This window comes from Oratosquilla oratoria, chromosome 17 (assembly GCF_046742065.1).
Source record: "Oratosquilla oratoria isolate Oo_2021 chromosome 17, ASM4674206v1, whole genome shotgun sequence".
In the NCBI taxonomy this organism is placed as follows: domain Eukaryota; kingdom Metazoa; phylum Arthropoda; class Malacostraca; order Stomatopoda; family Squillidae; genus Oratosquilla; species Oratosquilla oratoria.
The window spans coordinates 21,463,272-21,476,599 of record NC_134793.1 but is presented as its reverse complement, the minus strand read 5'-3'; the positions used below and the strand labels follow the sequence as shown (position 1 = coordinate 21,476,599).

The following is a 13,328-nucleotide window of genomic DNA, read 5'->3' as shown; positions in this document are numbered from 1 at the left end:
TCCCCCGTTATGAGAGTTCAAAGCTCAAATGGGCCCGATCTGTGAAAAATGCAGTGACCTTACACGCATGACTCTTGCTCAAAAGGAACAGTAACGGTTTAAGGTATCGAACTTGGGACCTCAAGCGTGGAACCCCCTAAAGCGCTAACCATTGCACCAGGAAGCCGCGCGCGCATGCGCGTTTGTGAATTATGTTTTACTCACAGAAGTCTACTGGAAATAGGCCGAACTCTCTCTTACTAGTCTATTGTTTTACAAATAACACTAGTGAGGGTAACTGGTCTGTAGCTTCCATGAGCAATCGTGTCCCCTTCTTCAAATATCGCGGTAAGGAGCGAGTCGCACCAAGCTCACGACCTGACTGATTTGAGCTGTTCCTCTGTTTATAAAAAGAATTTAAGGCAATAATACAATTGGATTGAATCTCCCCCTCCTCCTCGTCATGAAGATGAATATGAAACAGCCACCTGGCGCTAAACATGAGAGAAACGTGCCACCGTCGATGGTAGTGGTCGGAATCAGGTCATAAGTTTAGTGTGACTGGGGTTTAATGTTCGCCAGTTTCCAGTCCCAGGTACTCTACGAGTACTGACGGTTTGAATAAAAAAGATAACACTTCAGCCGTCTTGTTCTTCAGCTTCATTAATTACCCGAAATGTAAACTATCTCCACCAAGAGATATACTCCTCTTCAGGGTTTTTTTTTATCATTTTCCTAATGGTGCGTTAAATTGTTTCTATAAATATGGTGAATGGCTTTTCTTCGAGTCAGGTATATTTCCTTCTGGTTGCCTGGAATGCTACAGAAATCAGCTACCATTTCTTCCTTCTCTTTATCATTGTCTCTTGTTTTTCCCTATCCGCAAACAATGTGGATGTATTTCTAGTTTTGCACTGTACATATTAAAAAGGATACTTAGGTTGGTTTTAACATTCCTAGCAATGTCTCTATATTTTATTTCCTTCCTCGCTACATCTTTTCCTTGGTTATTATCCTGTCTGCATTCTTTCTGTACCTCCGTATGTGTTGGTGTGGAGAATTGTATTTTGTTTCTTTGTTATTTATTGTATCATTTATATTATGCTATTATGTAATAAAATGTATTTTGTAATTATGTAAGATATCGCTGATGCGATGCGCGCCTTTTGTTTTGGCGCTAATTGGAGAGCGTGGCGTCAGTCTCTAAGCAGCCTTGTAGGCAGGTGCACGCAATTGTGATTGTATAAGTTTGTGTGTATCTAAATATAACATTGCCCTTTTTGCGCACTCATTAGCCACCCCAATACACGTATATTCTTTGGACACTTCTCTTCTGTTTGTTTTCATCCTCTTTAATCTTTCCCACAATCTCTCTTCTCTTTCTATCTTGGTTCATAATCTTCTGTTCATTTGGTAGATCCTTGTTTGTCCTTTATCTAAGTCTATCTCGTTCTACAAATTCTCTTCTGAGTAATTTAGTGACCTTGCACACACACACCCCAACTAGGGTCGAACCCGGACCTCCGTATGGCAGGCCAAGCTCTAACCACAGCGCCATGAGGTGTGTGTGTGTGTGTGTGTGTGTGTGTGTGTGTGTGTGTGTGTGTGTGTGTGTGTGTGTGTGTGTGTGTGTGTGTGTGTGTGTGTGAATGGATATTTGGGCCACGAAACTGCAACCTAGGACATTTGGGCCATGGTGACTAAGATATTTGGGACATGGGATAAAAAGTGGTTAGGTTAGGTTAGGTGAGAGGATCTGGTTGGGACGGTCGATAAACTAGAGCTAAACACTTCATGACAGAGTACTTGCAAAAAGGCATAAAATACAAAAAAAAAACAGTAATAAAACACAAAAAATAACAAATTTATATAAAATATTTAGTAATATATTGAAAGGGAACAAAAAAATAGTTTGTGGCCCAAATATCCACCCCAGGTCGCCCTCGTGGCCCAAATGTCCTAGGTTGCAGATTCGTGGCCTAAATATCCTAGATTCGTGTGTGTGTGTATGTATGTGCACTGTCTGGGAAAAGAAACACTTTATTTTTCAAGTGTTTTTATTCTCCTACAGTGGGTTTTATGATATGCACACACACACACATGGTTTAATTTTTGAATGTGTTATATTTAACTTGCACGTGTTTATGTATAGCCATGCACAAAACGTAAGACAATTTCCCATAAAGCACCCCAAGGTGGCAACACCGCACGTTGCCAACTTGTAGGGCGAATAATTATTTTTCCCCTGAATGGATTTGCATAGCCTCCCCTGGGGGGGGGGGGGGCACATGCCCTGGGGCGGCACATTTAGTGTGGGGGGGGGCAAATCTTACCTGGACATGCCGCCCACAAGGCTGACAAAATAATTGTAATAAAAAATGTCAAAAGGAGCCCTGAATATTTTACCGTAATGTATGAATTTTGTGTTGGAATCAACAGAATATGAGCTTTTTTTTTCCTTGTCCATTCTGCAACAGGGACAATAAATAAAAAAAAATTAAATGTGTTTAATTATTTCGCAAGCCAATAGCTATAATAGGCAGTAAGGAATGAAGATGGGAAGTGGTGATGGGGAGGCGGGGGGGGGGGTCACTAAGAACTTTGCCCAAGGGCGGCGCCTAGGCACGCAAGAGCTCCGATGACGTGTGATTCTTCGAAAAGAGAATTTCCACACTCATCGTCTTGTCTTCTAATCCCTGTAGAGCAGCGTTTCTCAACCAAGGTCCCCCCGGAACCCTAAGGTTCCGCAAAAGGTCCCTAAGGGTTCCGCGAGAACAAGTAAGATGAGCTAATGCATTTTTGACTTTTTTTTTTTTTTTAATTTCATATGCGTAATATAATTAAACACCCACATATTCTTGGTTATTGTGATATAGACATCATCCTATCTAACTTATTATTACGATGAAAATAAAATGGGAAAGATATGGTATATGTTTTTTTCCCAGGAGTTCCTTGAGACATGCAATTTATCTTAAGATAACGCAAGAGTAAATAGGTCGAGAAACGCTGATGTAGAGCCTACAAGATCATTTTTACTGTACTTAATCCTACGGCGTTCAAACTCGACACAAAACGCCATATTGGATTAAACTAGGCTACTCAAGATGCCTCTCTAATTTTGTATATCCCTGAGGGACCTTCAGGTACGTTTAGTTCGCTGATTATATATTATCTTACCACAGCCAATGGTGGGTGACGCGTATCATATCTATTATTGTATTAGGTAAAAGCGTTGCTAGACCCGTACTATCCAGCTCGTGCTCTTGAAATTGACGATTATCTGTGGCCCATGAATGATGAGGGAATATCGATGAGCGAGTAAAATATACCTTTAGAGATCATTTGTGCTCGACGCATAAAACAATATACGATTACCATCCTACTCAATATGTCCGTCCTAATTCTATGTATCCTTGAAGGATCCTCTGCAAAATCACCTGATTGTCTCCAAAATAAGATCCTTTTAGTGACGTAATCCAGTGGTTTTCAAACTTTTTTTGGCTGCAACCCCTACAAATTACTTCGATAGAGTCGCGACCCACTTCCCCAACAACAACGAATTTCTGACAATCACTATTACGCATTTCCTTGTCTCAGTGTCTCTGCTTGCCTGTCTATGTATGGCCTATGTACGTGCGCACGTATGTATGTATATATGCATGTAAGCTTGTATGGATCTCGATCTCGATCGCAACCCCTCAAAATTATTTCGCGACCCCTCTGGAGATCGGGACCCCCACTTTGAGAACCTCTGACGTAATCGATGGAAAATGTCACACAGGAACGTGCACTACTGATATGATGCATGAATAAAAATTTAATCATCCTATTTTCAACCACATTCTAATTCCTCACTCCCGTATCGTCACACCATGCGTTATACAGATGCGTAACAGCAGAGGAGAAACACTTGTAATAGAAGAAACTTGTTTCACTATACACGGTGTAACTTACACTCACCTGCTACCTACGTTCGTGCTTACCTGACTGCGTCCACGCGAGAGCGTTGCCCGGGGAGTCCACAACTGCCCAGACGTCTTTTCCCACTCCCCGCGTTCTCACGCAGCCTCCCGAGACACGTTGGAAAATGTGAAATCTACCTCACCAAAAATCATGTACAACTGTGAGATACATTTGGTTCCCCGTTATTGTATCTAAGAATTGCAATTCAGTGGATGATTTGTCGCTTTCAAAATGCATCCCTGCAAACCTTGACTGTTTTACTTATATATTATTATTATTATTCCAAGACGCACTGTATTCACGGGATTGATGTGACGTCATAGGTCACGTGCCCATATTGCACGTTTAGCGCAAGTTACAAAAACAGCAATAGAGAGAATTCGGTGCTGATTAGAAAAAATATAATAATAATAATAATAATAATAATAATAATAATAATAATAATAATAATAATAATAATAATAATAATAATAATAATAATAATAATAATAATAATAATAATAATAATAATAATGATGATGATGATGGTAACAATAACAATAATAATAAAATAAATTAAATAAATAAATAATAATTGAAAGCGTTTATTGAGGGAATTGAACATCTTTCCTAACGAATGGTTACTAGGCACTACGAAGAACAACAGAAAGACAGAAAGAAAACTCCCGCTGCTTAATCAACACACCGCTTTCACTAGCGAAAATATTCCACCAATCAGTCTGCTAACAAAACTTAGCTCAGTCTTTATTTTCATTCACTCTTGTTGTATCTACTATGATTTGGATGCAGCACGCCCATACATATTATTGGTATTTTGTCAAAAATATCCAAAGGTTTCTATCTTTGAGGAATGGAAATGCGTGTTGTGTGCTTTGTTGTACCATCCTCGCAATTTCATACAGCGTATTTCTATATTTGTTTATTAGATTGTATGCCAATTTCAGCTACATACGTTCATGCAAGTTGTCTCTTTTTGGATATAATAGGGCTCCATAAAAAATCGTAGCTTTCACAATTTATTGCCGGGGTAGCATAGATCTACTTTTTTTTTTTTTTGTCTTTCATGGTCTCGTTCATGCGAGAACATCCCCACCCAATAGACTATAGGCTTAGGTAGCCTATGCAACCCAGATATTAAGAAGCTGCACAGATTATGAATATCCATAAAATGTGCAGTACCAATAATGAATTCATAATTGGATACACAGATAGCGAATCCATTTGGCATGCACACATTATGAAGATTCGTAAAAATGTAAAGTTAGGTTCATGTGTACATGTCTAATGGATTTGTTATCTAATGACTAACCAATAAATAAATAAAATTCTTTATTGGTCCTGCGCATTTTAACAAGTAGTTATAATCTGTGCAGATTCACGAAATGTGCATGACAGCCTATACTAAGAATAAGATTATCTAGTTTCGCCTTGGCCTAACCTATCCCAGTCAGTATTTCCTATTCTTTCTGTCGTGTATCCCTGATTTTCCTCTTCCTAAGCCTGTTCCTCTCCACTTTCCTACTACTATAGTCGGACTTCCCATTTTCGTCATCGTCGTCAAAAAGGTCAACTTCAGAATGTTCAGTCATTTCCTAATCATCTTTTGACGTTTGGTGTCATATTATGGGCTTAAACATATGTGGATGGACGGATAATGGACGAGCTTCACAGTCTAGCTCCTCCTCTTCAGACTCAGTTCAATTCTGCGGCATTTTACAATAGAAACCGCGAGTGTGTACTCAATAATCACTTCTAAGGGGCTATTGTTTAGATACGATGCTTGACTACTGTGACGTTTCGTCCATTGATTGATTGATTGGCTGCGCGTCTCGGGAATCTTCGGAAATCGTCGGAAATCCACTCTTTAAACTCGTCTTTCAACCAAAACATTACTATTACTACAGTGGAACCGACTGGAATGATTTACGAAACCATTTCTAAGAGGGGATGGGTGGTTCAGAAAAATTAATTCATCTATTGCGCTCGAACCTTGAATTCCCCAACTGATTGCCAGCACATTACAGCATATGAGAGAGAGAGAGAGAGAGAGAGAGAGAGAGAGAGAGAGAGAGAGAGAGAGAGAGAGAGAGAGAGAGAGAGAGAGAGAGAGAGAGAGAGAGAGAGAGAGAGAGAGAGAGAGAGAGAGAGAGAGAGAGAATCACTCATGAGTCTCTCAATTCTATCAAGGACGTCTAGAACCACTAACGAGTTTCGTCTCTTCGCAGTTGAGGAAACCTGTGTGTATCTTTAGATGCCTTCAATTTTACTTACATCTTATTGACACGGGTTTCAGACAAGAAGCATATTCAAGACTAAGATATAAATTTTTAGTATTCTTATCATACCGGCGTATGGTAGCAGACAAAATTATACAAGAAGGACCTTCGCCGTTTACAGATATGACATAACATCACTGATTCCAAGACAGCTTACTGCTGTCGAGACCAACGTAAAAAAGGTAACAAAATACATAAATATATAAATAAATAAATAAACAAACAAAAAGTGTCAATCAGTTTCTCGTTTGTTTGTTTTGTTTTGTTTTCATTATTTCTTAGTTCAAATTTACATCTGCTCTGAAACAGTCGGAACCTCCATTTTCTCTCATTTATTAAGAATGTAAATTAGTCCGTGTATGAATGTTCGCGTGCGTGTGAAGGTATTTATATACCGTGTGAAACTGATGTGTAGGTAACACTTGTCAAGGTCTGCGAACGCTTTCTAGATTGTTTTCAATTTAGTGCTCGTTTTCTGTTTCTTTTCGCTTAAATTCTTGGTCTAAACTTCTAAAGGTTATCTATCTTTAGACTCTAAAGATAGATAATTATTAGAAGTATGCATGCACAATGTGTGTGTGTGTATTTACCTATCTAGCTAATTGTAGTTACATAATTGTAATATACAGAAAAGGAGTAGCGTTCGCACTGTCTTATTTCTCGCTCTCCGATACTTGGTTACAAATTCACAAATGGCTCCAACGCTATGTCCTTATTCTGCGTGTGAGTGCGCACGCGCGCATATGTGCATGCGTGCACGTAGACACAATCAAGCTGCAACTTACTCTGTGAGATGCCAGGAATGACTATTGGTTTGATGTTCGAATGGTTTTATTACCAGCCTCACGGATGTCTCGACGTCTCTGGTTCCGAATGAGAACTACACCCATATAACCTACGTTCCAGAGTAGAGGAAGACAGGAGAAGGCAACACTGGTGAACCGAGGCTTGTGATTGGTTCATGCGAGGGGTGTGGATGTCCTTGAGTTTCGACATTTTTTGTAACCCAGTTGCCACCAAGCCATTTTATCTAATTCTGTGAAAAAAGAAATTAATTGTTCACTGAGTTATATCTATCTCGAATGTTAATTTCTTTAACCGAGAGATTTCCTGCCGACGTGTAGGCTGCGCTGCATCTCATTATTTTCGGCGAAGTTGGCGAATGTGTATACTCGTGCTGTGTTCGATCTGCAATCGGGTAACATTACTGCTCATTTTTGGAAAGCATGTGTGAAATTGGTTACGGCTGAAGGAGAGCTCATTGGTATAAATGATTATGTCAGACGAAAATTATACAAACCTGTGACGACGCTGAGACAAGTATTAGTCCCGACGACCGCTAGACCCCGCCTAAGGTTAATTATTCACTGAAACTCCTGATCCTCTTCTACCTCCCAACTCCCACAGCCGTCTAACCGCATTCACACTTCATTCACCTATTAAATGATCCTTGATGAACCATATATTCTAAAATGAGGGATGAAACCGTCTCTGAATAATAATAATAATAAAAATAAATCCAGGTGTTCTTCTACCGGGTAAATCGTCTTGATACACATTCACTGTCGACAGAATATTTTTATTGTAAAAAGGGTTTTCGTTTATTTTGACGTCTTGATATTTGCAGTTTTATTTCGCACTAGGCACATTCTCGAAAACGAAGAAATGAATAAGTAAATCTATCCATAGATTTATATACTGAAGATCTCTTCCCCTTATAAGGGAAGCTTCCAGTCAGGTCACCCACCCATTCCACTCTCACTTAGCTCCTCGTGGATGACGGGTCATCGCTCTCCTACCCACTCCCCGGGTCAGAAGCAATGCAGCAAGACACAGTACATCCACAGGGCCGCTTCATACGGCGACCTTCCTTCCTTATCCCTTCATACGGAAAATAGGAAAGACAAGATCCTTTTAGGCTGAGTACAATATCATCCACAGACAACCATTCTCCACACACATATCCCCTGCCGTCTCTCTCCCCTGCTCAACAGTCAATCCTCTCTTGCTCAAAGTACCGATCACCCCATCCATCCACCTCATCTTTGTCGTCTCGAGTTCGCTCGATCCATAAACAGATAAATAAATAGATAGGAATAAGTAAATTGATAACCATATAGATAAATAAGTTAACGAATAAACAAATCAATTAATTCATTAATAAACAAATAAATAAATGAATAAGTAAATGAATAGGGGTGACTAAGTTAAAGCACACACCTACACACGTAGAGCCCCGTCACCCTTCCCATTTCAGCATCTCGTGGATGGACCCAATCTCTACCACATCGCCCGAGTCTAGAACAACGCAGCGAGGCACAGTATTCTCACAATAAGACTAGACAGCATGGGTTGGTTTACCCCCACAGCTTCACGTAGCGACCCTCTTCCTCATCCACTCTAGATGATTTATGAAGCAAATATTTTAATTGTTTAATTTATTTATTACTATCTATACTATTATTTTGTTGTTTGTTTATTTATCATTATTGTATTTTTCGCCTCTGACCTACTTACGGACCAAAAGGTCTCCTGTCGGCATGCTCCGCCTCTGTAAAGAATATCTCTTTGAACAACGTCATCCTTTCAATCATTTATATTTACCACCCTTTACTCCTATCTTTCACACTCCCTTCCCTGCTCGACCGACATTCTATGTGCAAAGCCTCCTTCTCTCAAGCTCATTCCATCAACAAGAACCCACTGTGTTGAATAAGAAGAAATGAAATAGTGGGTTCTTGTTGAAATTTACGAATGTATTACGACATTACTTTGTAATCATTCCATCAAATGCACCCTACACCAATTATTCTAGTTTTCCTTTACCTATTCCCAGACCACACCAAGACCTCTCCGACAATTCCCTTTCCACCCCTGTTCACCTACCAAACCATATTTCTCATTCAATTCGTCTTTGTCATAATCTCTCAAACATTTCATTTAAAAAAAAATCTACCTTTCTGACTCCCTTGTATTAAAGTGTCTGCTCCATATAGTGCCCTTGGTACAAACACTTCATATAATCGTATTTCTGTATTCATCCATTTAGTTTGCCTCCACGAATCATTAAACAACTGTGGTCTTATCACACAACCCTGACTCTGAACCTCAATAACCTCAGACCGCTCACTCTCTCCAGTCCCTGCCCTTGCACGTTCCCTACTCATTACAATAATAATAATAACAATAATAATAATAATAATAATAATAATAATAATAATAATAATAATAATAATAATAATAATAATAATAATAATAATAATAATAATAATAATAATAATGATAATAATAAAAAATAAAAAAGATACTGCTTTTAACTGATGGTTGTTATGAAATGCTGTTTACTTATTTTATCATACATTTATTTATCTATTTATTCATTTGAATATGCTTTTATTGATTTATTTTATGTTATTATTTATATTATTATCATTTTTATATATTCATTATTTATCATTATTATATTTTTTTTCGCATCCGACCTAGTTATGGACCAAAAGGTCTCCTGTCGGCATGCTCCGCCTTTGTAATTCTTTGGAACAACACACTCCGCGAAGCTTCCTTCCTGTCACACGTCCTCTCTAAGTCCATGAAAGCCGAGAAAACGAACTTACCCTTTGCCAAATAGGTTTAACATATCTGTCTTACCACAAATACTTGATCTATGCAACTTCTAAAATCATACCATCATTCCCCAATTACTTCCTCTATTCATTCTCTTAATTAGCACCTTACTGACCAAATTCAATAAACTGATCCCCCCAAAAATATCATATTCATATATGTCTCCCTTTTCTTTGTATAGTGGAACTATACACGCAATCCTCTAATCTACCGCACACTTCATTTCCTTATACACACATTGGATAATCTCGCCATTCATTCAACAATAATTACTTCATCGTCTGCCAGATATCCCATAAGATATCCATCCAGTCTATGTCCCTTTCCAGTTTTTATTTCTTTCAGTGCTACACAAGAACACACAAGAACACAAGAACGAAGGCAACCGCAAAAGACCACAAGGCCTGCTTGTATCTCTTCTTATGGCCCACTATTGTCCTCTCTCATTACAGTCTTCCATCGCTACAATGAATAAACCCATATTGTTCACTTTTTTCAAATATTCAATGCTCAACACTTTCATTCCGCTTGTGGCTGCCACAAGCCATTACATAACCACAGCAGCATTTGATAATAACATTTACAGTTCACGTGTTGTTTTGAAACCATCCAACTTCCAATTCCCACAACACCCGAAGTCCATACGCTCATACTCCATTCCGCTCAGGCAAGAACAGAACTCTCTTCCAACAGGTCCCTTCCCCGAATTCGGAATAACTTCGCCAACACAACCTGGCTTTCTTTGTTCTCAAAACCCATCACACCATCGTCAAAATATCGCGGGGAAATATGACGTCACCCGAAGTCCAATGGGAAAAGCTGAAGTACAAGAAGACGGGGAAGGGACCATCTGGGAATGAAGTTCACCCATACCTCTGACATGAGTAAGCTCTCTTCATGACGCGTTAAGATTCTCAATTGCCTTGAGAACCTTGTCGTTGCTTCTTGTCTCTGTCGGAACATGCGCGCCGAAAGTGTCGCATTTACTGGCTCTGAAACATGGCCCTCTCTAATACCCTGGGGCGGCAATTCTAGTCCGGACATGCTGCCAACAAGGCTGACAAAATAATTATAATAAAAAATGTCAAAGGAACCCTGAATATTTTACCGTGACATACGAATTTTGCGTCAGATTCAAAAGCATATGAAATGTTTTCCCTTTATCCTTTCTGTGATTGGGACATTGAATAACATTTTAAAAATCGGATGTGGTCCTCTCACCTGTGTTTGTCCTCATGTGGTATAAGCCCCGGTCACACTATCACGACTCATTAAGTTCCTTTGAGTAGAAACGACTTTGTTTACATTTTCTTGTTTTTCGAATCTGCAAATGTCTAATCACCTTTGCGTCATATCCTGAGAAGCTGAATGACGAACTAAAAGAAGTTAAACCTAGAATACGAATGTTAGACACATTGTTGAAGTTATTCTTAGTGAAGTCTAGAATACTTTAGTTAAAGTCGTCCTGCAGGTTTTCAAATTCACGACATTTGACGAGAATCGTGATAGCGTGACTGGGGCCTTAGTTTAGGAGCCTGCGTGAATCAGCGGGTAGCGTTCCTACCTGGAAGGACGGATTTCCATTCTCGGGGAAGTTGTGAACTGATACAGTCACACATTCACGGCTTCCCAACCCCTCTCTGCAACGACATACGTAAATGCTTCACTACCCCAGTGGGACCTTTCAACAGCAATACATAACCGGTATGGGTTTGTTGATTACACTGGTTTCATGTTTCATTCACGAGAAAAGCATTCCCTACATGTCTGATGCAATGCGTAACACGACAACCCAAGTATGATAGGCCAAGCCTCCGTACCGAGGCACACAGGCTGTATCGCCTCACAGGGGCCAGAGCGGTCCTGCAGTGAACCCTCAAAGTTAAATACTATCACATTCATTTTGGGTTGTTCAAGGTACAATTTCAAAGGATTACAAAGGCGAAGCATGCCGGCAGAAGACCTGGTCCATAACTAGGTCGGATGCGAAAAAATAAACCATAAAAATAGATAAAATAAAAAATATAATAATATAAATAATGACAAATAAAATAAATAAGACATGGGTATAGTTAAATGATAAACAAACAGATAAATAGTAAATAATGATAAACTGACGAATAAATAATAATAAATGGAAACCAAGCAAATAATAGATAAACAGACAAATAATAACAAACAAATAATCAAACAATATAAAACAAATGTCAGTCATCACAGCATCTTGCTTAAATGTTTATCTAAACTAGTGGAGGACCAATTGTCAGAAGACCAATTGTCCTGTATCCGTACCAGGCTCTATGAGTAATACTTTCCAAATCTGGATTTACTCATAACTGGTCTGACCTTCGGAGGTTTAGCGTAGTATAAAAATGTTTTTTGCTCAAAATTGGTTTCCACCTTTGTTTTGCTTGTCATAGCTTGGTATATGCTTCAGGTATGGTATGAGAATAGTTATGATCTGAGGCTAGTTATGATCTGAGACTAGTTATGATCTGAGACTAGTTATGATCTGAGACTAGTTATGATCTGAGACTAGTTATGATCTGAGACTAGTTATGATCTGAGACTAGTTATGATCTGAGACTAGTTATGAGCTGAGACTAGTTATGATCTGAGACTAGTTATGATCTGAGACTAGTTATGATCTGAGACTAGTTATGATCTGAGACTAGTTATGAGCTGAGACTAGTTATGATCTGAGACTAGTTATGATCTGAGACTAGTTATGATCTGAGACTAGTTATGATCTGAGACTAGTTATGATCTGAGACTAGTTATGATCTGAGACTAGTTATGATCTGAGACTAGTTATGATCTGAGACTAGTTATGATCTGAGACTAGTTATGATCTGAGACTAGTTATGATCTGAGACTAGTTATGATCTGAGACTAGTTATGATCTGAGACTAGTTATGATCTGAGACTAGTTATGATCTGAGACTAGTTATGATCTGAGACTAGTTATGATCTGAGACTAGTTATGATCTGAGACTAGTTATGATCTGATCATAATACTGGTATGGTGAATCAGGGTACCAGGGAACAAGGTAATTGGACCTTTCCCTCCGCCTCCTTGTTGTTTTACTCAAATGCCGGACGTGTCGGCCTCGGATATTTGTTGAAAACGTACATTTACAATAAAGTCAATTTCATCCGTAAATGCGAAGCTCTTCCCCCTAATTAAAAAATTAATGATACTTGTATCTTGGTGTATATAAGACGAGGAAAACGGGGGGAGGGGGTCGTTGTCGGTAGCGAGAACATTAAGATCATTACAACTAAGAGATATTTTGCTTTGGATGGATTTAGGTCTACGAAGAAGACCATGAGGAATAATGAAAATAATATGGCGTTGCGTTAAGCGTGATCCGTCGGTAAGATATCAGGCCCTAAGGAAAACCACAAAAAAAAAACAAAAAAAATCGAAGCTCCAGACGTATTCTGATAATCTTCATTATTTCAGGTATGTTCCTTAACAAT

At 38.9% G+C, this 13,328-nt stretch overlaps 1 protein-coding gene across 4 annotated transcripts in view; it reads right to left on the bottom strand.

Moving 5' to 3' along the window:
* Uro (Urate oxidase) overlaps positions 1-7,156 on the bottom strand; it is a 35,083-nt gene extending 27,927 nt beyond the window's left edge. The window contains exon 1 of one of the 4 annotated variants that reach the window (XM_076200625.1): positions 7,007-7,156. The gene's annotated coding sequence lies outside the window, so the exon portion shown is untranslated. Of the gene's footprint in view, positions 1-3,936; positions 4,106-7,006 lie in introns of those variants that run through there. The other 3 variants (XM_076200626.1, XM_076200627.1, XM_076200628.1) reach the window with 3 other exon arrangements.
* Between the last annotated feature and the right edge of the window lie 6,172 nt (positions 7,157-13,328).